General features: G+C 47.9%; 3 non-coding genes and 2 pseudogenes across 3 annotated transcripts; all 5 read right to left on the reverse strand.

Moving 5' to 3' along the window:
• Positions 1 to 2,749: 2,749 nt before the first annotated feature.
• On the reverse strand, positions 2,750 to 2,822 carry TRNAR-CCU (transfer RNA arginine (anticodon CCU)). The gene has a single exon. It is a non-coding gene; the product is annotated as a tRNA-Arg (tRNA).
• A 4,577-nt stretch (positions 2,823 to 7,399) lies between these two features.
• Positions 7,400 to 8,221, reverse strand: LOC149354656 (uncharacterized; annotated as a pseudogene).
• Positions 8,222 to 8,401: 180 nt separating this feature from the next.
• On the reverse strand, positions 8,402 to 8,474 carry TRNAR-CCU (transfer RNA arginine (anticodon CCU)). The gene has a single exon. It is a non-coding gene; the product is annotated as a tRNA-Arg (tRNA).
• Positions 8,475 to 13,696: 5,222 nt separating this feature from the next.
• On the reverse strand, positions 13,697 to 13,769 carry TRNAR-CCU (transfer RNA arginine (anticodon CCU)). The gene has a single exon. It is a non-coding gene; the product is annotated as a tRNA-Arg (tRNA).
• A 7,360-nt stretch (positions 13,770 to 21,129) lies between these two features.
• LOC149354659 (uncharacterized) lies at positions 21,130 to 22,327 on the reverse strand (annotated as a pseudogene).
• Between the last annotated feature and the right edge of the window lie 1,062 nt (positions 22,328 to 23,389).

A 23,389-nucleotide genomic window follows, 5' to 3' on the forward strand; every position in this document is an offset into this window, starting at 1 on the left:
CAACCGCCGCGGCCGGGATCGAACCCGCGTCTTTCGGGTCAGCAGCCGAGCACCATAACCGCTGAGCCACCGCGGCGGCTCCTTAAAGTGATCGGAGTATAAAACGTATTCTTGTGTCGTGATGCTGTAATGCTTTTGTCGCGCGTGTGGTTCAGCACCACACACACCGAGGGCCACATTCAGGCCACAGGTTTTACGAGTGTGAAGCTAATATTCACGCGCAAATTAAGTACAAATATGGCTTAAGAACTGAAATAAGAGGAGCAGTACGCCTTGGTTCAAAGAGTTCATCTGCCTCAAGACTCAGCGAGGCGGGTTATGTCCAAGCGCATGTCCCAAACTTTCTAGGTCTTCCACTCAACTAGCATGATTGGCCATGCAGGAACATTCTTCTTCTCCGCTACGCATACTTCCTTCCCCGAATCTACATAATCTGCTTTAGTAAGGCGGTAATGTAAACACCAAAGCGTATATGTTCAGGTTGAACCACTCTTAGCGTGAACACGCGAGTATGCGGCCACGCGGGCCGGGCTCTTCGGAACGCCAGAGCGTCTGTCGCAGCCGCGCATGAAAGTAAAGTAGCAGACGACGCGCATGGCGCAGGCCAGTCGCTCACTGCTCGATTGTCCAGACTTGCGACTGCGAGACACAAAACTCTGAACCAACCAGCGAGCCAGTTGAGCTTTCGGCAACGACGCCGCCCGCGGACGCACCGGGCAAAGAAGTGCTCTGCTCCCTGGCTGCCGCGGTCGTCGCTAAGCCTAACCGCTTTACATCGATGCCGCAACTGAGGGCTGTTATGAACGGGATGCCCCTCCCAACCAGCCTAAGAGGATATTAGCACGCGCACTCCCTCGACCAGGTTTACCACGGCGGCGGTGGCGATAGCGCGTGTGCGAACAGTGCATGGCGAAGATTGACAAGGACAGCCGAATCTGACCCTCCCCAGAAGACCCAGTTTCAGTCACTTCATGTTATTCATCGTCAAAGAAGAAGTTCATGGCGAGCGGCTTCCCTACCTCACGTGGCTTTGCACGTAGCGTTGGGAACAAGTGCACCCACCTGCAGACCCATGTGCGGCCACGTGAAGATCGCGGGAACGCCACTCGCCCTGCCAGCCCGACATAAATGTCATACCCCTCATGACGGGGACGTGCCCACTGGTAAGAGAGTGGTGCGTGATGAGTGCCGAGGTGAACGTTTCCAGACACGCCTTCCTCGGCAGGCCCAGCCTCTATCCCGGGATTTTAGGGAAGCAAGGCCATATGAAAGCGAGAGACTTACGTTTGCGAAGAAGCTCCTCCTCACCGAGACCCCCGTCACCTAGGGCGCTCTCTTTAACTGACAGGCACTCTCGGTTGCTCTTTCTTATGCATAATGTAAATAGTCTGTATAAAGTTTGCATTGCCTCATCGTAACCCCGTCACCGGCCTTTCTCGTCCCTCCTCCGGCCAGACCACGCTACCTGATTCCCAACAGGGCGCTTCGGAGCTGGCCAGTACTGTAGTAAAGTTGCTACTCTCCTCACCGTTTTACTGTGAAGATCGTCTCACAATAAATTAAAGATGGTCGATTTCCATGACGCCTTCAGCAGCGGAGCTAGCAGACAACAGGCAAGCTGCACTGGGCAGCAGCAAAGCGGATATAGGAAGAAATTTGCTTGTATCGCAGTTATCACTTCTACGAGCTGCTCGGTATTAGCCAGCGATACCTAGAAATGATTCATTTTTGACATTCCTATACTCCAGGACTTGGTATGAACGTGAGCAAACAATATTAGCGCACTTTTCTGACGTCCGCGGAAGGCATAGAGGCCGGCCCTGTGAAGCGCGCCGCTGTCATCCCGACGCTTGTACGGCCGCGATGCACATCAAAACCACCACGACATTCTTGATCCTGGTCGTCGTAGTTCATTGCGAATAGCACTTTACAGGACTGAGTGCGGGAGCAGGAAACGCGCTCAAGCAGAAACTCTCGAGAGCGCGCGAACAACGTCATTCCGGACAGTTTTCGATCGCTTCAAACCATAATCCAGCGGGAAGGCGACCAGCAGGCCACGCTTGCTAGTGCGAACTATCGTTTTGTCAAGCTGTTGCCTCGTCGTAAGCGACTGTTGATCGCATGCCCTTTCGACTCGCGAGTGAGTGGTGATACCACCCTGTGCATCGCATGCAAAAAACCGACAACTATGATCAACGAGTGTCTCGCTTTATTTCACAGAGCTGAGAGTAGTTCGCATATTTCGAGCGTATATTCAAACAGTGGACTTACCTCAAGGCACACGTCGTACACAATGACGCTATCATTCACTTGAGAAACGCATTTTGCAGTCAAATGGGCCTCCTCGTCGTCGATCGTCTGCTCCACACAGTAGACGCGACTAATGAGCTTCTATCCTTTAAAGGAAACTGGGCTTGCATTGCGGAACTGCGCGTCAGTTTGAACGATCCACTTGAAACCGCAATGCAAGCGACAGCGTGAGCGCGTGCACGTGCACGTGCAAGAAAGCGCGCGTGCAAGGAAGCGCAGTGAAAGCAGCGCGCCCAGCTATCAACGTCCCAGTTTTTACTTTTCTTCCACAGATGGCGCTGGATGTGTGCGCGTGCGCACGCGCGCACGAGGGCCACGAGGGCTTAGGGTAGGCCGTATTTTAATTAGCTTTCTATGAAATGGCTATTCTTTTGGAGCGTGATACCACAAGGGCTATAGCGGAAGCAAAATAAAAGAGCAGCGAAGGAAACTGGCTGCCAACCCTCGGCGGGATTCGAACCCGCAATCCCCGGTTTAGGAGACCGATGCCTTATCCATTAGGCCACGAGGGCTTGAGATAGACGCTGTTATAATTAGCTTTCTATGAAATGTCTATTCTTTTGTCGCGTGCTACCACACTAACTATAGGAGAAGCAGAATAAAAAGAAAGCAGCGGACACTGGCTTCCAACCCTCTGCGGGATTCTAACCAGCAATTCACGTTTTAGGAGAAAAGTGTCTTATCCATTAGGCCACGAGGGCTTGTGGTAGACGCCATTTTAATTATCTTTCTATGAAATGGTTATTTTCGAGCGCGCTTCCACATTGACATCAGGAAAAGCAAAATAAAAAGGCAGTGACGGAAACTGGCTGTCAACCTTCGGCGGGATTTGGACCCACAATCCCCGGTTCAGGAGTCCGATGCCTTATCCTTTTTTTTTTCTTTATTGCCGGCTTAGCGAAAAACAAGATTACTGTACATGAAATGCTAAAATACGTGCTCCGATACTGGGTGGAGCGTTCATTAAAAGTGTTTCAAGTTTGCAAGTTCATCCATTACACCAATTCATTCCGGGGGGGTCATTTCGGACTTGTGGACTTCTCTGACATACAAAGTGCTCTCAATAAAGTACTGCCTCGCAGGGCGAGTATCAATGTCTGCCTGCATTCCGGACTGCCATACGCACTTTCCACAGACTGTGCAGGCCCAGTACCATCACCATATCTAGGGGTATGCTACCAAGATTTCGGACACGTAGAAACCGAATGCCGCGGGGTGACAACAGAAGGCCTTTTTTTAAGGGTCTTTGAAGGATGTCCCACAGGAATATGGCATCCCAACACTCGAGGAAGATATGTTCTGTGGTCTCTGGCTTGCTGCACAATAGACAGTTTGTAGACCACGGAACAAAGATTTCCTTTGCTTCAAGCCAGGGTTTTACCAGAAGTGTATTGCTGTGGAGCTGGAAGAAGAATGTTTTGGCTGAAGAGCGAATTGGCATCTTTTTAACTCTTTTAGGACGTCTCCTTCTGGACCTGCACTGTATATGAAACGATACAAAGGCATGGGCATCATTAAATCACATATATCCTTGTACAATTCCTTCTTAGAGACAGTACACAAAAATTCTAAAGAAAAACGAGCTTTAAACATCTAGAAAGCAGCCACAGCATCAAACAGTAAACCGTGGACACACGTGCTTCGTACGTCACTCGTGGACACAACGAAATTGGGAAGGAGTTCACGTAGCCTGACTTGTATAACGCTTCTTATGAAAGGATCACTTTGGTCCCGCGTAAAGATAAATCTGGAGACGACCTGTCTCAAAAACAAATGGGCTAGCCCCACACCTCCCTCTCTCACCAACCGGAACAAATTGGTCCGACTCGTTTGCTCCCATGTAGAGTCCCACACAAAAACTGCGAGAACTCTGCAATTTCTGAACACTTACACGTTTCATGCCCATAACTTGAAGCACATATCAAATTTTCGCCTCTATAAACAAGTTGCATACCATTGCCCGAGCAAACACTGACAGCTCGCGTCCCCAATTCAGAGTTCTCTCTCGCGCTTTGTCAGTTTCGCGATTCCAATATTCAGTAGCATCCTTGTAATGCTCAAGGGGTACCCCTGAATAGTTTCCTAGCGATTCAGTCCATTGCATGTTTTGGAATGATTAAGGTTTGGTATCCCAGCTCCCGTGCCAAAAACCAAGCATTTACCCCAATTCACAGTGCTACCTGACATTCTACAAAATTTGTTTACAATTTGCTCCCTGTTTCGTTGATGCTGTCTCTGTCTGTACAAAAAAACTGCTATATCATCAGCGTAAGCTCAGAGTTTAACTTCACTCGCCATTAGACAGGAACCCCTCAATTGTTCATTTTGAATAACCTTCAAACAAAAAGGTTCCACGTATATCGCAAACAACAGAGGAGATAGTGGACATCTTTGCCTCATGGATGTCAACAATTGAAAGGGTGTTGTGACGCACTTGTTGACAATAAGGCTCGTGAAACTCTCGGCATATGACATCTTAACGCCTTCCAATATCACCGAACCAACATTAACGTGTTCTAATATGCTGAAGAGAATTTCATGCACGACAAGATCAAAGGCCTTTTGCAAATCGATCTGCATCATGGCGACACGTTTCCCCATGCATCGCAACACTCCATGATGCTTCTGGCCACATGTATGTTTATAAAAATTGATATTCCTTTAATCCCGCATGGCTGGTGTAGTCTAACTATTTGTTTCATCACGCTCTGGAGTCTTCTCGCCAAAGCCTTCGTGAAAATTTTATAATCCACGTTTGTCAGGCTGATGGGGCGATACGATGTTACTGAAAGCTGTTTCACGGGGTCGTCTGTTTTAAGAACAAACACAACGTGCGTTCTCCGAAAAGACAGGGGCAGTCGCTTTTCGTCATAAGCCTGTTTCAGTACGCGGTTCAGTGCAGCTGATAGTGACTGAAAGACTTATAAAACACCGCGCCTATGCCGTCTGGTCCAGGCCTTTTGCCAAAGCAGAGTTCACGAATTGCTGTCCTTATCTCTTCCACCATGATTGGCGCTTCTAGCGCAGACATCACATCATGATCTAACTTCGGCATGAGGCTTAGAACTTCGTGTTCAAATTCGTCCTCTACACTTCTCTTCCGACCGAGTAAATTACGATAGTAATCTACAAAAGCTTGCCGGATTAAATTGGGGTCGCTGGTCACAGAATCCCCGCGCCTTATATGTTTGATTTCATTTTTTGCAGGGTATCCCTTTTCGTCTGATAGCGATCGCTTCGTCGGTGCCACTCCTACAAGCAGTCTGTCGGCACGTGCCCGCACATCGGCTCCCATGTACAGTCTTTGTCAAAAGTAACCAGGCTGCACGTTTTCCTTGTTAGTCGTATATTAAAGCTATTATGCCAGCCCTCAAGCTCTAAATCCCTGTATGGTAAGAAGAACCCCTGTTCTCACCTTCAAAGAACTTATTGATCTTTAGGGAAGCCGTGAGGGCTCTGTTATACGAATCAGAAGCAAACCATGCAGCCTGCTTACTTTTGACAAAGGCTACTTTTCTTGGGCGATAACTTCTAATTTATTTTTGAGTTCTTTGATTTAATCCGTATACCTGCCTGGATGCGCACATTCCAAACTCAGGGAAAACTTTAGGTCGCACTGCAAATCTTATTTCTTTTTTCCTTTGATTGTGCCTTAGGAGGCTACTTCGTTCAATGGCTTTATTCTTTATTTGTTCTTTAAACAGTTCCCACATCTCGATTGAGCTTTCTGGCTGCGCTTCGAGTAGAATCTGAATACTTTCCTTTACTTGGTTTAGAAAAACTTCGTCTCATAGGAGTTTAAATTTCAATTTCCATAACTCCCCATTGAACAGCGACTTCGTTTTCTTTAATCCTATTGTGGCAGTTACTGTACTGTGATCGCTGAAAGATACATGTTTGACTTCATAGCGCGTGCACACTGGCGAAAGATCAGTGGAAGCATACAGCCTATCGAGTCTCGCATGGCTTGGTCGCTGAAAGTGCGTAAACTCCGGTATATCACCACTCGATAAAGCGTATCCGATGCCCTCCAAGTCATTTTCAAGCATCAGTTCGCTCAATAAATGTGCACTCTTGGCTGGAACGGCCTGCCGACCTACTCTGTCTTCGGCTCTGCATACCCAGTTGTCTCCAAGTAAAATAACGCATCTGTCACATTTCAGATAAGGCCCTACGTTTGCAAAAAATAATTTACGTTCTTCCTCCCTACTGGGTGCATAAACGCAGATACTTAGCCACTCAACATTTGACAATGAAAAATCACAGACAATAAATCTATCGTTTTCACACACAGTCAATGCTTCAAATTGGACAGCCAAAGATTTGCGAACAAACAAAGCACAACCTCCCGCCGCCCCGACAGCATGGCACACACATACTTCGTATCTTTCTCTAAAAGGCTCGACCATGCGGTTCGTCTGCTCTTTACTTTCAACCTTCGTCTCCTGCACTGCAATTAAGTCTTTGTTATTTTCCAAAAAAGCACGTCTCACTTGATACTGCTTACGCCGCGCAGACAGCCCTCGCACGTTCAAAGTGGCTACACGCAGTGCTTTGATGGAATTTGCTGCCAAGTTCGCAACGATTGAAACGAGCCGCATGGTCTCACCTTGAGCTCGTCGGCGAATAGAGACGTCTCATGTGCCGCAACATCGCTCCGAAGGTCTAGTGCTTCGCACCTCAGCAAGTGCTTGGGTGTCTCGGCCCCGTCACCGGCGCCACAGACACCTCTTATTTCCACGCTGGTAACGAAAACGTTTTCCCCCGTCATGACGGGGGCGTAGTTCCCGCAGGTCTCCGTTCCGGTGGAATGATAGGCTTTGGCTTGAAGCTTGGACGCCGAGTTAGGACCGCCTTTGCGGGCGGTTTCTCATTCTCGGTGTTCTCTTAAGTGCCTGTAAAGATTTCGTCGCCCTCGCGAGTACGCTTCACCGCACCGCCGCTGCACACAACCTCACTAGCGTCCATGGGAGCTGTGTCTTCCCCGACAACTGCCGCCAAACTGTCGCGCAAGGAATTCTCTCGCGCGCTAGTTTCCCGTGCCGAAGCATGTTCATGCTGCACGGCGGGTGGTGCCTGAACAGTGTTCTCACGGTCTTCAGGCACCTGCTCAGAAGAAAGAGACGAGCTAGCCGCCGCAACCGCTTCTTTGAGACCACGTTGGGTCCCTGACGCTTCTTCGGCCTCCGCTTCATCCATTAAGTGCTCCACAGAACCATCACCTTTTCCAGACTCCGCCGCACTTGCGTACGTTTTCACACACTGCCCCTTAATATGTCCGAAGCGGGGGCACAGGCTACAGCGCGGAATCTTGCAATCCCGTCGAATATGTCCGGTCGACTTGCACCGCAAGCAGAGCGGCGGCCTTCCCGGCACAACAATAAGTGCGAGCTCACCTGAAATTCTCAGCTGGTGTGGAATGTCGTCAGTTTTGACTCCGACTTTCAGTTTCAGGTTGACGGTACGCGTCGTGGTGCCTTTGTCCACCACGTCTTGAGCCCGCCACCTTTCCTTCGTCATGTTCGTCACCTTTCCGTACGGGGACAGGGCCTCGTGCACATCCTCGTCGGCGACGCCGTACAGCACCCAGTGAATCTTAAGCCGAAGGTCTTGGTTGTTCGGATCAACTAGGATACACGGGCTGTTTTTCACTTTAACATCGCTGGCAGTCAAAAGCTTCTTCGTCGCGTCGGCGCTTCGGGGAGCAAACCTAGACGAACCAGCGCATCCCGGAAATCTTCGACGCGGTAAGGCCTGTTCTTCGGATCAGTATGCATAAAGATGGTATTCAAAACAATTTTTCCTGTTGGCAGCGTTGGCAAGATGACCTGGTATTCTTCATTCGAATTCGCAGCAAAAACCTGTTTCCGCGACGAGCAACGGCCGCTGACACCGCTCCGTCGGCGCACATAACACGTCCGTTCGCTTCTGCGTCCGGAAGTAGAATCGTGCCTTATCCATTAGGCCACGAGGGTTTGGGATAAACGCTATTTTAATTACATTTCTATGAAATGTCTATTCTTTTGCCACGTGCTACCACACTGACTGTAGGAGAAGCAGAGTAAAAAGGCACCGACGGAAACTGGCTACCAACCCTCGGTGGGATTCGAACCCGCAATCCCCGGTTTAGGAGACCGATGCCCTATCCATTAGGCCACGAGGGCTCGTGGCCGAAACCATTTTATTTAGCTTTCTATTTTTTTTTTGCTTATATCCTGCTTAGACACATGCATCACAAGAAAACAAGAGAAGTTTGTTTGTTTATGGGGTTTAACGTCTCAAAGCGACTATGGCTATGAGAGACGCCGTAGTGGAGGGCTCCAGAAATTTCGACCAGCTGGGGTTCTTTAACGTATACTGACATCGCACAGTACACGGGCCTCGAATTTCTCCTCCAAAGAAATTCAGCCGCCGCGACCGGGCTCGAACCCGCGTCTTTCGGGCCAGCAGCCGAGCACCATAGCCACTGAGCCACCGCGGCGGACTTAAAACAAGAGAAGTATACTCACACTTAAGGGGTATGGTGTATTTTCTTGCGATGCAGCCGATGATGCATATGAGCTATTCATTTCTCGTTTTAAGTCATTATACAATGAACATTTTAAAGAAAAGTTGATTAAGAAATCAAGAAGAAATCGAAAACCTTGGCTCAACCACGAATCTCAAAAGATTATTAAAAAGAAATCCAAGTTGTCCAAAAAATGTCTGAAAGTAAAGTCGCTGGTCATATGTTTAGGGGAATCCCCCAAGGTGGAGTAAATTTGTAATAAGGGAGTAATTACTCATTGGCATCCACCCAAGCGAGCTACGAAGTTTCTGAGAAAGCTGTATAGCTTTCCTTTGTAGCCGTATGGCTGCGCTTGGGTGGATGCTAATGAGTAATTACTCCCTTATTACAAATTTGCTCCACCTTGGTGGATTCCCCTAAACATTTGACCAACACTGTTCCCACTTCGAGTTATTGATCAATTCGCTCTCGCCCTACCATAAGCTTGCCGTCCCGGTTAGCTCAGTTGGTAGAGCGACTGCTCCGGTGTAGCGGTGGTCCCGGGTTCGAACCCCGGACCAGGACGAATTTTTCTTTAACTGCGAAGTTTCTGAGAAAGCTGTATAGCTTTCCTTTGTAGCCGTACGGCTGCGCTTGGGTGGATGCCAATGAGTAATTACTCCCTCATTACAAAGTAAAGTCGCTGTCTGTTCTACAAACATTCAAAGAGCATCGTAATAAATTAACTTCTCACTTAAGAAATGCAAAAGAAAATATCTGCATAACGAGTTCATGAGTGAGAATTGCGATGGAATCACTCAAATCTGAATGAAAATCAACAAACTACTTGACCGCAAATCAAGTTCTGCAGATGTTGCCAGTCATACTGTCGAAGGTCATAATGTAGAAGGTATCGAGCTCGCAGAAAAGTTCAATAATTTTTTAAGGATGCTGTTTCACGAAACACACCCCTGAAAACAGCAAATCCCAATATAAAGACCAATGATCACAGTTTTTTTTTTAGATCATACCAATGAAAAAGAAATTTGCACTATTTTTGCCTCCTTAAATAATAGCAGAGGTAGTGATAAAAATAACATTCAAATTGCGCCGATAAAATACGTAACTGACTGCACAGCTTCTATTGTAACCCATATTTACAACCTCGCCCTATCTACTGATCTATTCCTAAAGTTAATGCAATTATCAAAAGTTATCGTCGTCTACAAAAAGGGAGAAAAAAGTGACATGCCTAATTATTACAGGTCCTTTCAAAAGGATCAGAGAAAATAATCTACAAAAAAAAATGAATTCTTGCTTAAAATTCAATCTTTTTTCTCCTTCCCAGGATGGCTTTATCCTCGGGACATCAACCGAAACGGCGTTATTAACGTAAAAAGAAATCATACTGGATGCAATTGAAAATCCAGAAATCTGCATCGGAGTTTTCATAGACTTTTCAAAGGCTTTCGACAGCCTCAATCATGTTGTTTTACTGCAGAAATTGGAATTATACAGCGTACACAGAACGCCCCTAAGCATTATAAAGTCCTACCTTCAACATCGTTATCAGAAAGTCCAAATAGGATCCCATCTGTAATCATCGCAAGCAGTTTGTACCGGTGGGCCGAAAGGCAGCATTTTAGAGCCTCTCCTGTTCATATTCTATATAAATGATAAAGTTACAATACATGATAAGCCAAAATGTGCCTTTACGCAGACGACAAAAGTTTATTTTTTTCAAGGCACCTCATTCAGCTTCTTATTGCAATTGTAAATGACGCTATGAATCGATTAAAAACCTGGAGTGAAAATAATGTACTACTTTTAAATACTGAAAAAACTAAAGCCGTAATTTTTCATGCTAGGCAATCAGCAATTATTCAGAACTTCGACATAAAGCTTGGGAGCACCAGCATAAAATTCACAGACATGATTAAAACACTAGGAACACTTTTCCACAATCACATAAGCTGTTACGCCCAAGTTGATTCTCTCATCGCTCATCTGTCACGGTGTGTTGGTATTCTCGCTAAATTCCGAAACTTCTTTCCTGTCTTAGTCAAGCTAAAGATATATAACGCCATTTTTTGTCACGTTTAAACTACTGTTTTTTTTTGGTTGGGGCACTACAACAGAAACAAATATGCATACAATTTACATGCTGCAAAAGAAAGCTGTCCGTTACATTGCCAATGGTGACTACCATGCCCCTACTGATCACTTATTTTCACACTACCAGATTATACCTGTTCATAGCTTGTACCGATAATACTTATCATCAAGATAAAAGAAATCTCTACAATATAGTGATTGAGCGTTTCTAGACTTGACCTGCCTCACTCAAACTGTACCGGCTTATACCCTGCGCAATGCAGAAAAATGATTTATTCCTTTTTGCCGCACCAACTACGGGAATCAGATGTTACGTTACAATATGCCACACTTATTAAACCAATTACAGTCCTTGAATGTCGATATTTCTAAAAGCAGCTTGCGCGAAATTAAAGCTGGCTTTAAATAAGCAGCAAAGATTTAAGTATATTTTTACGATGCACACAATATTTTTATGTATAACTGTGTGTGTGTAAAAAGTTTTGTCTGTAGCGTTGGACCGATCTTCCAATGTTTGCTGCTGTACGCCTAGTAAAGGGGGGTCCGGGGGTCCCTCAAGTGATCTGCGATCACTTTTCTACCTGGACTTATCCACATTTATGATGTAAATAAAACAAACTTAAAACTTGAAACTTGACATGGTACATGGCGTCGGTATGGGCTAAAACCATCAACCAAACATTGGCTGACGTAAGGTGATAAAAGGGTTTCATATGTACAAGAGGCTCAATTCTCGGTACCTCTTCAGGCACTTCTTTCAATGTTTTGTAGGTTTCAAAGAGTCTGCCTACAGATTCGCGAAAGTACTCCTGCTCCGGCTTTGCATCGATGTCAGCATGTCACGCCGACATGCAGGCCTTCAAAATGCAGTGCAATTCCGAGCATTACTGCGTCAAACGGTACACCTTCTTCATTTTGCACTGCCAGGAAACGAATTCCCCGGGGGTCAAGGGGAGATCATTTTTCAGTGTTCTTTGAATAATGCCCCCAAAAGAACACTCCTCCCCAGCATTCCAAGAAAGCATCTTCAATAGTTTCTGGCTTTCTGCATACAATGCCATGAACACCCATGGAACAAACAATCCTCTCTCACATCCAAGTTTTTACCTCCAACGTTCTGGTGTGCAGCCTGAAGAAAAAGGACTTGGCTCCCGGAGCTACATACATTCGCTTCACACGCTTTAAAACATTGCTGCCTGGATGGGTGCTGTACGTTGTTCGATACAGTGGCACAGGAAAAACTAGGTCTGCAAGGTCCTTGTAAAGTTTGCGTTTTACTCCTGCGAGATCTTCGTATGAAAATCGCGAGCTTAGCAATTTACAGGAAGCCACAACCTCCTTCAGGAAGCCAAAAACACCTCCTGGTATACACTCGGAAGATACCACAAAATCCGGCAAAAGTCTGCTCAATCTAATCTGTACTACAGTACGCAAAAACGGGTCCTTCACATCTCGAAGGAAACAAAAACGGTTGACCACTTCCCTCAGGAATAAATGCGACAAACCCAGGCCTCCTTGACAAATTCTCCGGAACAGGTTGGTACGGCTTGCTCTTTCATATACCGACCCCCACGCAAAGATGGCCAAACCACGGTGCAACTTTAGTACGTTGCCGCGTGAGCAGTGCAAAACGCTTAGCACATACCACAGTTTGGTGACAAAAAACACAATGCACACAGTGCTGCCCACAAACATAGAGAAGTCCCTTCCTTTAATCTCCGTTTTTTCACGCACTTCTGCAACTTGGCTCCGCCAGTAGGGCTCACTGTCGCGGTAAAACTCTAATGGAGCGCCTAGGTACCTCGCGGGAGTATTAGCTCGTTGCATGTTGGCGAAAGTGCCTGGTTTCTTCGCCAAGAACCATGCCAGAATCCAAGGCACTTACCCCAGTTAAGAACGCTGCCGCTGGCATCCGAGAAACGCTTAACAATTTCCACTGTTTTTAAGATGCTCTTATGGTCAATACAGAAAACCGCCACATCAACCGCGTATGCTTACAGTTTGACTTCGGTTAGCTCTAATTTAAAGCCTTTTACGTAGCTGGTGTGTATTATACTAATGCAGAAGGGTTCGATATATATAGCAAAAAGTAATGGTGAGAGGGGGCAGCCCTGTCGCACGGATTTTGCACCTCGATGGGTGTTCCTACCGAATTGTTGATTACTAGGCGCGTTGTGCCTCCCTTGTAAGCCATTGCGACACCCTCTGTGATAACTGCTCCCACACTGACGTGTTGCAAAAATGTAAACAAGATTTCGTGTGGTACACGGTCGAATTTTTTCTCCAAATCGAACCGGAGCATTGCGACGTTTATGTTTAGTGCATCGCAGCACTCCAGCACGCATCTCGCCTTGTGAACATCAGTGAAAATTGACCGATCCCTTATACCGCATGTCTGGTGCGGTCCAACAATCTCTTTCATAACCGTTTGAAGTCTGTTAGCCAGTACTTTCATACAGATTTTGTAGTCGACACTCGTTAAGCTGATTGTACAATAGGCCTTTATTTGCCTTAAAGTGATTCGATCCTCTGTTTTCGGGATGAGAACTGTATGCGCAGCCAGAAAAGAAGGCGGCAGACGCTTCCGTTCATGTGCGTCTTCTAAAAGGTGGGCTATTATGGGGGCTAATTCATACTTGACAGTCTTGTAGAGTTCAGCGCCCAATCCATCTCGTCCTTTTGACCTAATTAGCTTTCTATGAAATGGCTATTCTTTTGAAGCGTGATACCGCACCGGCTATAGCGGAAGCAAAATAAAAAAAGTAGCGAAGCAAACTGGCTGCCAACCCTCGGCGGGACTCGAACCCACAATCCCCGGTTTAGGAGACCGATGCCTTATCCATTAGGCCACGAGGGCTTGGGTTAGACCTTATGTTAATTAGCTTTCTATGAAATGGCTATTCTTTTGAAGCGTTATACCGCATTGGCTATAGCGGAAGCAAAATAAAAAAGTAGCGAAGCAAACGAGCTCCCAACCCTCGGCGGGACTCGACCCCGCAATCCCCCCGTTTAGGAGACCGATGCCTTATCCATTAGGCCACTTTTTTTTCCTTTATTGCCGACCAGACAGGAAAATCAAACAAAACACATTAAAAGGTGCTATCTGAACAAAGACAGCACTCGTAGGTTAAAACCATTTGAGGGCAACAAGTTCATTCAGCAGAGCATGCCATTCGGGTTTGTTGGCATGTTCCTTATACACATCTCTCAGGTAAGCAATACTCTCAACAAAATACTCTCTAGCAGGTCGTACATTTTCATCTGCGTGATGGACACCCATTCGTGTCTTCCATACACCATGCAGTACTAACAACATGAACAGATCGTACGGTGCACCGTCCTTGTTGTCAACTGGCAAAAAACGGATGCCATACGGCGTTATTGGAAGGACTTTCTTTAACGTCCTTTGCAGGATGTCCCACACAAAGACCGCATCCCAACAGTCCAAGAACATATGGTCTACAGTTTCAGGCTTGCGGCATATTATGCAGTTCGTGGACCATGGGACATATATACCCTTCTCTTCCGACCATGGTTTAACGGGCAGTGTACCACTGTGTAAGTGGAAAAAAATTACCGACGATTACGTTACTTCCTAATGCGAAATTTGAGCGCAGCAAATCAGCTGTTTCACCTTTTCGATAGATTGAGGCAAAGAAATCGAGCAACACATGTATGCGCTATCACAGAATTTTTTAGAGCGCAGCTCTTTGGCATCCGTTCCTGGGTTTCGCGTCGTCGTCGTCGTCGGCGTTGTCGTCGGCGTTGTCGTCGGCGTCGGCCTCGTAACCAGCTCCGCCCCCCTTTCATCCGCAGCTGGGGTTGACTCACTATCGGCGTCAGCGGCATCAGTCAGTCGCTGCTATCTCTTCCCTCCTCCCTTTATCGTGTTGTCCGCGTCAGCGGCATCAGTCAGTCGCTGCTATCTCTTCCCTCCTCCCTTTATCGTGTTGTCCGCTTGCTGCGCGCGCTTCTGCCCCCATCGTTTGCCGCTGGGTGTACACGCCGCCCCCCTCCCCCCTCTTCCTGCGAGTCTCCGGTTGTCAAAGCGCCGGCTCGAACTTAATTCCTTTCTTCGCTCCTCCTCCAATGCAACCCCTGTGCGGTGGCAATCAGAGAGCCAGATCGGTGGCGGCGGATCTGTATATGTGCACCGCCCGAGCCTAAATTGCCGCTGCCGTTCGCCCTGTGCGGTGGCAATCAGAGAGCCAGATGGGTGGCGGCGGATCTGTATATGTGCACCGCCCGAGCCGAAATTGCCGCAGCCGTTCGCCACTGCGAAATTATCTGCCAGTTCTTTCTGAGCCATGAGCGAGACGACCGATGGAAGTCCTCCGTCTGCTAAAAAAAAATTCTGCGATAGCGCATACATGTGTTGCTCGATTTCTTTGCCTCAATCTATCGAAAAGGTGAAACAGCTTATTTGCTGCGCTCAAATTTCGCATTAGGAAGTAACGTAATCGTCGGTAATTTTTTTTTAGCAGACGGAGGACTTCCATCGGTCGTCTCGCTCATGGCTCAGAAAGAACTGGCAGATAATTTCGCAGTGGCGAACGGCAGCGGCAATTTCGGCTCGGGCGGTGCACATATACAGATCCGCCGCCACCGATCTGGCTCTCTGATTGCCACCGCACAGGGCGAACGGCAGCGGCAATTTCGGCTCGGGCGGTGCACATATACAGATCCGCCGCCACCGATCTGGCTCTCTGATTGCCACCGCACAGGGGTTGCATTGGAGGAGGAGCGAAGAAAGGAATTAAGTTCGAGCCGGCGCTTTGACAACCGGAGACTCGCAGGAAGAGGGGGGAGGGGGGCGGCGTGTACACCCAGCGGCAAACGATGGGGGCAGAAGCGCGCGCAGCAAGCGGACAACACGATAAAGGGAGGAGGGAAGAGATAGCAGCGACTGACTGATGCCGCTGACGCGGACAACACGATAAAGGGAGGAGGGAAGAGATAGCAGCGACTGACTGATGCCGCTGCCGCCGATAGTGAGTCAACCCCAGCTACGGATGAAAGGGGGGCGGAGCTGGTTACGAGGCCAACGCCGACGACAACGCCGACGACGACGACGACGCGAAACCCAGGAACGGACGCCAAAGAGCTGCGCTCTAAAAGAAGGTTTTCGCCGATGGTCGTACGGCCATCTTCTTCACCCTTTTAAGAACGTCACCACCCTGACCCTGGCCATTCCGTATGCGATAAATTGGAACTGGTAACATCAAATCTGAAATGTCCATATAAAGGCGCCTGCGGCGTACGCCACTGAGGTACTGCATCGAGAAACGCGCTTTCACTATTTTAAAAGCCCCCACGACTTCACGCAAATACCCCTGCACACCTCGACGATTAAATCCGCTCGCACACACCAGAAATTCGGGTAAAAAATTTTGCAGCCGCACTTGCATCACTGTCCTCAAAAGGGGATCATTTTGGTCACGCAGGGACATGAATCTCGAGACAACTTGCCTTAGGAATAAATGCACAAGGCCCAATCCACCATTCTGCACTGAGCGAAACAAGTTTGTGCGGCTCGTGCGCTACCAGGTTGATCCCCACACAAACACCGCTAACACTCTGTGCAGCTTCTGAAGACACATTCTTGTCATAAACATCGCCTGCAGCACGTACCATACTTTCGCGACAATGAAAAGGTTACACACTGTTGCGCGAGCAAAGATGGAAAAATCCTTGCCACCCCATTTTGTTGTTTTCAAGCGGACATGCTCGGTTTCTTCTTGCCAATACTGTGTCGTATCCTTGTAGTGCTGAATTGGCACGCCTAGGTATTTTGTAGGCATGTCTGACCACTGAACATTTTCAAATAAGGAAGGTGTGTCTTCCCACGCCCCCTGCCAGAAACCCAGGCATTTGTTCCAGTTTATGACACTTCCGGTACATCGGCAGTATGATGAGGCATCGTTCAGGGCCTCCTTGACACTTTCTTTGTCTTCGCAAATAATAGCAATATCATCAGCGTATGCTAGCACCTTCACTTCTGCTGACATTAACTGGAAGCCTCTAACCCTTTCATTGTACAGCACTTTCAAGCAAAACGGCTCCAGATAGATGGCAAATAGCAACGGGGATAAGGGGCACCCTTGCATCACAGATAAATGGATTTCGATGCTGTCAGTAAGTTCTTTGTTGACTACAATATTCGCGAAGCACCCCTTATATGCCATTATGACACCATCCGAAATCACCGAGCCCAAGTTTACATAATCCAATATGATGAAAAGTGTGTCATGATGGACGCGATCGAAAGCTTTGTCGAGATCAACCTGTAACACTGCTGCCCGTCTTGAGAAAACGTCGCAACACTCTAAAATGCTCCTCATAATATGAATGTTAGTAGTTATTGTCCTTCCTTTGATTCCACAAGTCTGATGGGGTCCCACTATATCTTTGATGATAGTTTGCAATCTCCTGGCTAGCACCTTCATATAGATTTTATAATCCACATTCGTTAACGTTATAGGTCTGAAAGACGAAACCGACTGCTGCTTCTCGCGATCATTACTCTTTGGAATTAGGACTATGTGCGCTCGTCGGAAAGACGGTGGCAGCTCTTTCTTTTCGTACGCCTCCATTAAAACGGTGTGAAGCGCCTCTGCCACCTCTTGTCGGAACCGCTTATAGAAAACCGCACTCAAACCGTCGGGACCAGGCGTCTTGCGGGGACTAAGGTCATCTATGGCTTTTTCAATTTCTTGGACCCTAATTGGTACCTCTAGAATTGATTTTCTTTGATCATCAATATTTGGCATGAGTGACAAAAACGAGCTTTCAAAACCCTCTGCCAGTTTTTTGCTGCACCCAAGCGATTCTCCGTTGTGTTCAACGAACGCCCTTTTAATCATTTCCTTGTCTCGGGTGAGGGCATTTTCGAATCTTATCTCTTGGATATCATTTTTCGCTGCGTAGCTCTTTTCGTCCGCTAGTGCCCGCTTCGTTGGTTTGGTTTGGTTTTGTGGGGTTTAACGTCCCAAAGCGACTAAGGCTATGAGAGACGCCGTAGTGAAGGGCTCCGGAAATTTCGACCACCTGGGGTTCTTTAACGTGCACTCACATCGCACAGCACACGGGCCTCTAGAATTTCTCCTCCAAAGAAATTCTAGCCGCCGCGGCCGGGATCGAACCCGCGTCTTTTGGGCCAGCAGCCGAGCACCATAGCCACTGAGCCACCGCGGCGGCCCGCTTCGTTGGCATTTCACTAACCCAAAGCTTTTCTGCCCGTGCCCGTATAACTGCTCCCTTGTATTTATCATTGTCTAGCACTTCAAGCTGCCTCCGAACTTCTCTGATTTCTTTACTGCGCAGTCCCGGCTGCGCACATTCTTGACTGAGTAAGAAATTGAGCTGGCATTGTAATTGCTTCCCTGCCTGTTTCATTTTGTGTTGTTTCGCAGTACTGTGTTCGATTGCGCTTATCTTAACGCTTTCTTTGAAACACTCCCACGCGTAAACAAAACTATTAGCCCCACTTATCAGTACTTCTCTTATGCTATGTTGTGTCTTACTAACGAAGGTCTCGTCTTCGAGAAGTTTGCTATTCATCTTCCAAAGATGCCAGTTAAAGCGCGAATTTCTTTGTTTTGCACCTAGTGTAAACATAACCAGACTATGGTCACTGAATTATACATGTTTCACCATGTAATGGGTACACATTGGCACAACGGCGACAGATATGTAAGCCCTATCAAGTCTAGCATGGGAATCGCGCTGGAAATGAGTGTACATTGGCAGACTAGAATTTGATAGCAGCAAACCTTCATCTTCTAACTTCTGCTCTGTGACCAGCGTGTTTAAGTAAAAAGCGCTGTAGTCGCGCACAGGTTGCCTCCTTGCCCTATCTTCAGGCATGCAAACACAATTAAAGTCGCCAAGTAAAACACAATTTTGATCGGTACTGACATGGGGAACAAGTTCCTCAAAGAACACTCTACGCTCTTGTTGCTTGTTCGGGGCATATATACAGATTACTCGCCATTTCATTTGAGCAAAGAAAAAATCGCAAACTACAAGACGACCACTTGCGTCTACTTTTGCTCACTCTACAACAATGCCAATGCTGTTTCGCATCAACAGCAAAACACCCCCAGAAGTTCCAACGGCATGGCTCACACAGATATCATATCTGGATCGAAAAGTTAACAACATGCGGTCAGTTTGCTCTTCAGATTCTACTTTTGTCTCTTGGATAGCTGCAATGTTGATGTCATTTTCTAGAAGAAGACGGTTAAGTTGATACTGCCGTCGCTTTGCGGCTAGCCCTCTCACGTTAAGCGTGGCTATACGTAAAGCTGCATCTTTTTTTCCCCTTCATCTTTTCTTTTCAAAGCAAATTGTACCACCCATTGTTTATTTTGGGAACAAGGAGGCTACGCACAGAAACGTCGCTGGACTCACAACAGTCTATGGTTGCGCTGACTAGGCAACTTGCGAGGCGACGCTGCCGGTTGTCCGTCGATGCTCCCGTTGCACGCGAGGGCTCCCAGGTGCACGCGGCCGACCGAAAACTACGGAGGCGGCTTGGCCGCCTCTCGCGGGTCGGGCGGAACTTTAGGCCGCGGCTTGAAAGACGGACGCCTCACTCCAGGGGCTTTCGTCGGTGGTTCCTCGGCGCCTTCATCGGGAGCATGCGGTGTATCGGAATTCTTTTCTCGTGGTCGCTTTCCAGCCTGACTGCTGCTTGCAGCCATAGAGACCACCATTTCCTCCTGCTGACCTTCAGCGTTCGCAGAAGCCTCGTTAGATAGGGCCGCGGCGTCTTCCAACACAGCAGCCTTCTCTTCAGGCAATCCGTCTTGCGGCAGACTGGATGCGGACTTGAGCCGCCCGCTCCGCTCTTCGACACTGGTTGAAACGGGCACCAATGTCTCCAAAGCGTTGTCTCCCTTTCCCATCGCAGCTTCTTCGGCGTCAAGCTCGTCCATCATCAGCTCGGACGCTTTTTCGTTAGAAGAGCGCCCGGTCACGCTGGCATACGTTCGCGCACACTTACTCTCCTCATGCCCGAAGCGACGGCACGCACCACACCGCGGAATTTTGCATTCCCGCCGAACATGACCCTTGCCACGGCAGCGCAAGCAGAGGGGGGCCCTGCCCGGTACAACAACGAGGGCCAATTCACCAGCGATGCTCACCTGATGCGGCAGGTCGTCCAGCTTGACTCCCGCTCTCAGGGAAAGAGACACCAGGCGCGTTTTCGACCCTTTGCCGGTGACGCCTTGTACGCGCCAACGCTCAGCCTTGACCTCCGTTACCTTTCCGTACGACACAAAGGCCGCTCGCACGTCTTCGTCTGGCACCCCAGGAAGCAGCCAGTGAATCTTCATTCGAACATCTTGGTTTGCTGGATCAATTATCGAACACCGACGTTCCTTCACCTGAATTTCCCCAGCGGCGAGCATCTTCTTCACAGCGTGAGCATTGTCGAAAGTCACCGCCCACACGTGACTCATCCGATACGCCCCCAAGGCAGTCATGTCAGGGAGCAACTCGAGATGAGCCATTGCATCGCGGAAATCCTCGACGCGATACGGTCGTGCACGAATGTCAGCATGAAGAAAAACTGTATTAAAAACAATACGACCTGTAGGTAAACACGATAGGATGACCTTGTACTCGTTTTCAGCTTCAAAAAACCTGTTACCGCGGCCAGACATGGCCGCTGTAGCCGCTCCTACGGAGCCCTGCATCCTGCGTCCGTTCACGAGCGCGGCCGGAAGCAGAATCATCCATTAGGCCACGAGGGCTTGGGGTAGACCTTATGTTAATTAGCTTTCTATGAAATGGCTATTCTTTTGAAGAGTGATACCACACTGGCTATAGCGGAAGCAAAATAAAAAAGTAGCGAAGGCAACTGGCTGCCAACCCTCGGCGGGACTCAAACCCACAATCCCCGGTTTAGGCGACCGATGCCTTATCCATTAGGCCACGAGGGCTTGGGGTAGACCTTATGTTAATTAGCTGTCTATGAAATGGCTATTCTTTTGAAGCGTGACACCGCACTGGCTATAGCGGAAGCAAAATAAAAAAGTACCGAAGGAAACTGGCTGCCAACTCTCGGCGGGACTCGAACCCGCAATCCCCGGTTTAGGAGACCGATGCATTATCCATTAGGCCACGAGGGGTTTTTTTTGAATAACTTTTTATTGAAACAAGCACGATACATTGCTAAAACAACCAGGCCTGCTTAGGCCGGTCGCAAGTTAAAATTTCTTGAATTGCACCAGTTCATGAAGCACACTCATCCATGCAGGTGGGTCCGCCTGCGCTTGGTACACATCTCGTAAGGAACACACACTCTCCACAAATTCTCCCTGACAGATCGGATAACAACATCTCCATTCCGGACAGCCATTCGAGTTTTCCATGAACTATGCAGGCCCAGGAGCATAATCATGTCATAGGGGACACCTGTGTCATCTTTGTCTACCGGTAAGTAGCGAATGCCAATTGGTGATATGGGTAATTCTTTCTTTAGCGTACGCTGTAAGACATCCCAATAAAAAATTGGGTCCCAGCATTCAATGAACACATGTTCTATGGTTTCAGGCTTCTTGCAAAGCAAGCAGTTCGTTGTCCATGGCACAAATATACCTTTGTCCGCAAGCCACGTCTTAACCGGCAAAGTACCCGTATGCAGTTTGAAAAAGAATGTTTTTGTGCTTGCCTTAACTGGCATCTTTTTAATTCTTTTGAGAACATCTTGCCCTGGGCCTGCAGAGTTTATTGTACGATACAGAGGCACAGGCATTATGATGTCTATCAGATCTCTGTACAGTTTTTTCCTCTTTAGATTGCTGAGGTACTCCAGTGAAAACCGCACCTTCAGGAATCGCACAGAGTCCACAACTTCTTTCAGGTAACCTCTAGCACCATAAGCTGACAATCTTACAGTAGACACTACAAAATCGGGCAGAGCGCTGCTCAGTCGTACTTGCATTATTGAACGCAAAAAGGGGTCGTTCTGATCCCTCACAAACATAAATCGGGACACAAGCTGGCGGACAAACAAATGCGCGAGACCAAGACCGCCATCTTGAACAGTTCGAAACAAATTAGTTCTTTTGACCCTCTCCCAACTTGAACTCCAGATAAACACAGCAAACACCCTGTGCATTTTTTGCACATTTACTCGCGACATAGCCAAAAACTGCAAAACATACCACACCTTGGCGATTAAGAAAATGTTGCAAACTGTCGCCCTCGCAAACATCGACAATTCTCGTCCTTGCCATGACCTTGCTTTTTCTTTTACTCTTGGTGTCACCTCATTCCAGAAATCAGCGCTCTTGTCATAGTGCTCTAGAGGCACACCCAAGTAGTTCGATGGCACGGTTGTCCACTGCAGACTCGCGAACGCCGGCGGTGTAATATCCCAATTTCCATGCCAAAAGCCGACACTCTTCTCCCAATTAAGCTCAGCACCTGTGAGCTGACAAAACCGTTTGGCGACACCAACAGTTTCCGGGACACTTTCGCGGTCACTGCAGAATACAGCTATGTCATCTGCGTACACAAGAATTTTAACATTAGATGACTGAAACCTGAAGCCATTAATTCGATCGTTGTTAATAAGATTTAAAGGGCAACTCCGGCGATTTTTCGATATGCATCGATTGAAATGAAATTTTAAGTCTGTATTCTTTATGATAGTCTGATGCCTCATGTAAAATTTCGCACCTGAAACCGGCGTAGTTTTTCCGCAAGCGAATTCTGAAGACAAGCGCTCCTCGACGCGAGCGGCACCCACTGATCGAACAACTTCTACAGGCCACCCTGTTCTGTGACGTCACTGGCGGGGCGGCGTGTCAAGCTGGTTGGGCGCGCGCTGGCGCTGGCAGTGCAGGGGTATAGCAGGGGAAAATGAAAATTGGTTTTGAGGACAGTAAATGACGCAGTAATGGACACCCGAACCGCGACGTAAGGGAGGAGTGAAAGAAGAAAGGAAGAAAGAGGTCCGTAGTGGAGCTCTCTGGAATTATTTCGACCACCTGTGCAATTCCGCGCCATCTCAACGTACCTTGTGATGTGTACGCCAGAGCGATGGGTCACGGCAACTTCTGTTGTGCTGTGGGGTGCACAAATTCTTGATCTGTGACAACGGGCGTGATCTAGCGTAGGTTTCCTATAGCGATAAGAACCTTCGCGACAAGCTGGTGAGAGCTGTCCGCCGTGTAAACTGTTCTTCCGAGGAAGCATTCCCGCTTGTGCTCGGAACATTTCGCACCAGATTGTTATGAAGACAGCGTGTACTTCAAAGAGAGCTTTGGAATCGCTAAGGCTTCGTTCAACTGGCGCTTGAAGGCTTATTCTGTGCCAACGTTATTCTAGTACAACCGTCTATCGCAGCGGCCAGCTGAACGAAGCGCGGCCGTCAAGAAGAAGCGGTATGTTGGATTGTAGAACTGTAGCTGGCGCGAACTCACTTCCAAAAGCTCGCCGTCGAGATAAAGCTTCGCAGAG

Source organism: Amblyomma mixtum, chromosome 3 (assembly GCF_055824585.1).
Source record: "Amblyomma mixtum isolate Tamu chromosome 3, ASM5582458v1, whole genome shotgun sequence".
Taxonomy (NCBI): Eukaryota; Metazoa; Arthropoda; class Arachnida; order Ixodida; family Ixodidae; genus Amblyomma; species Amblyomma mixtum.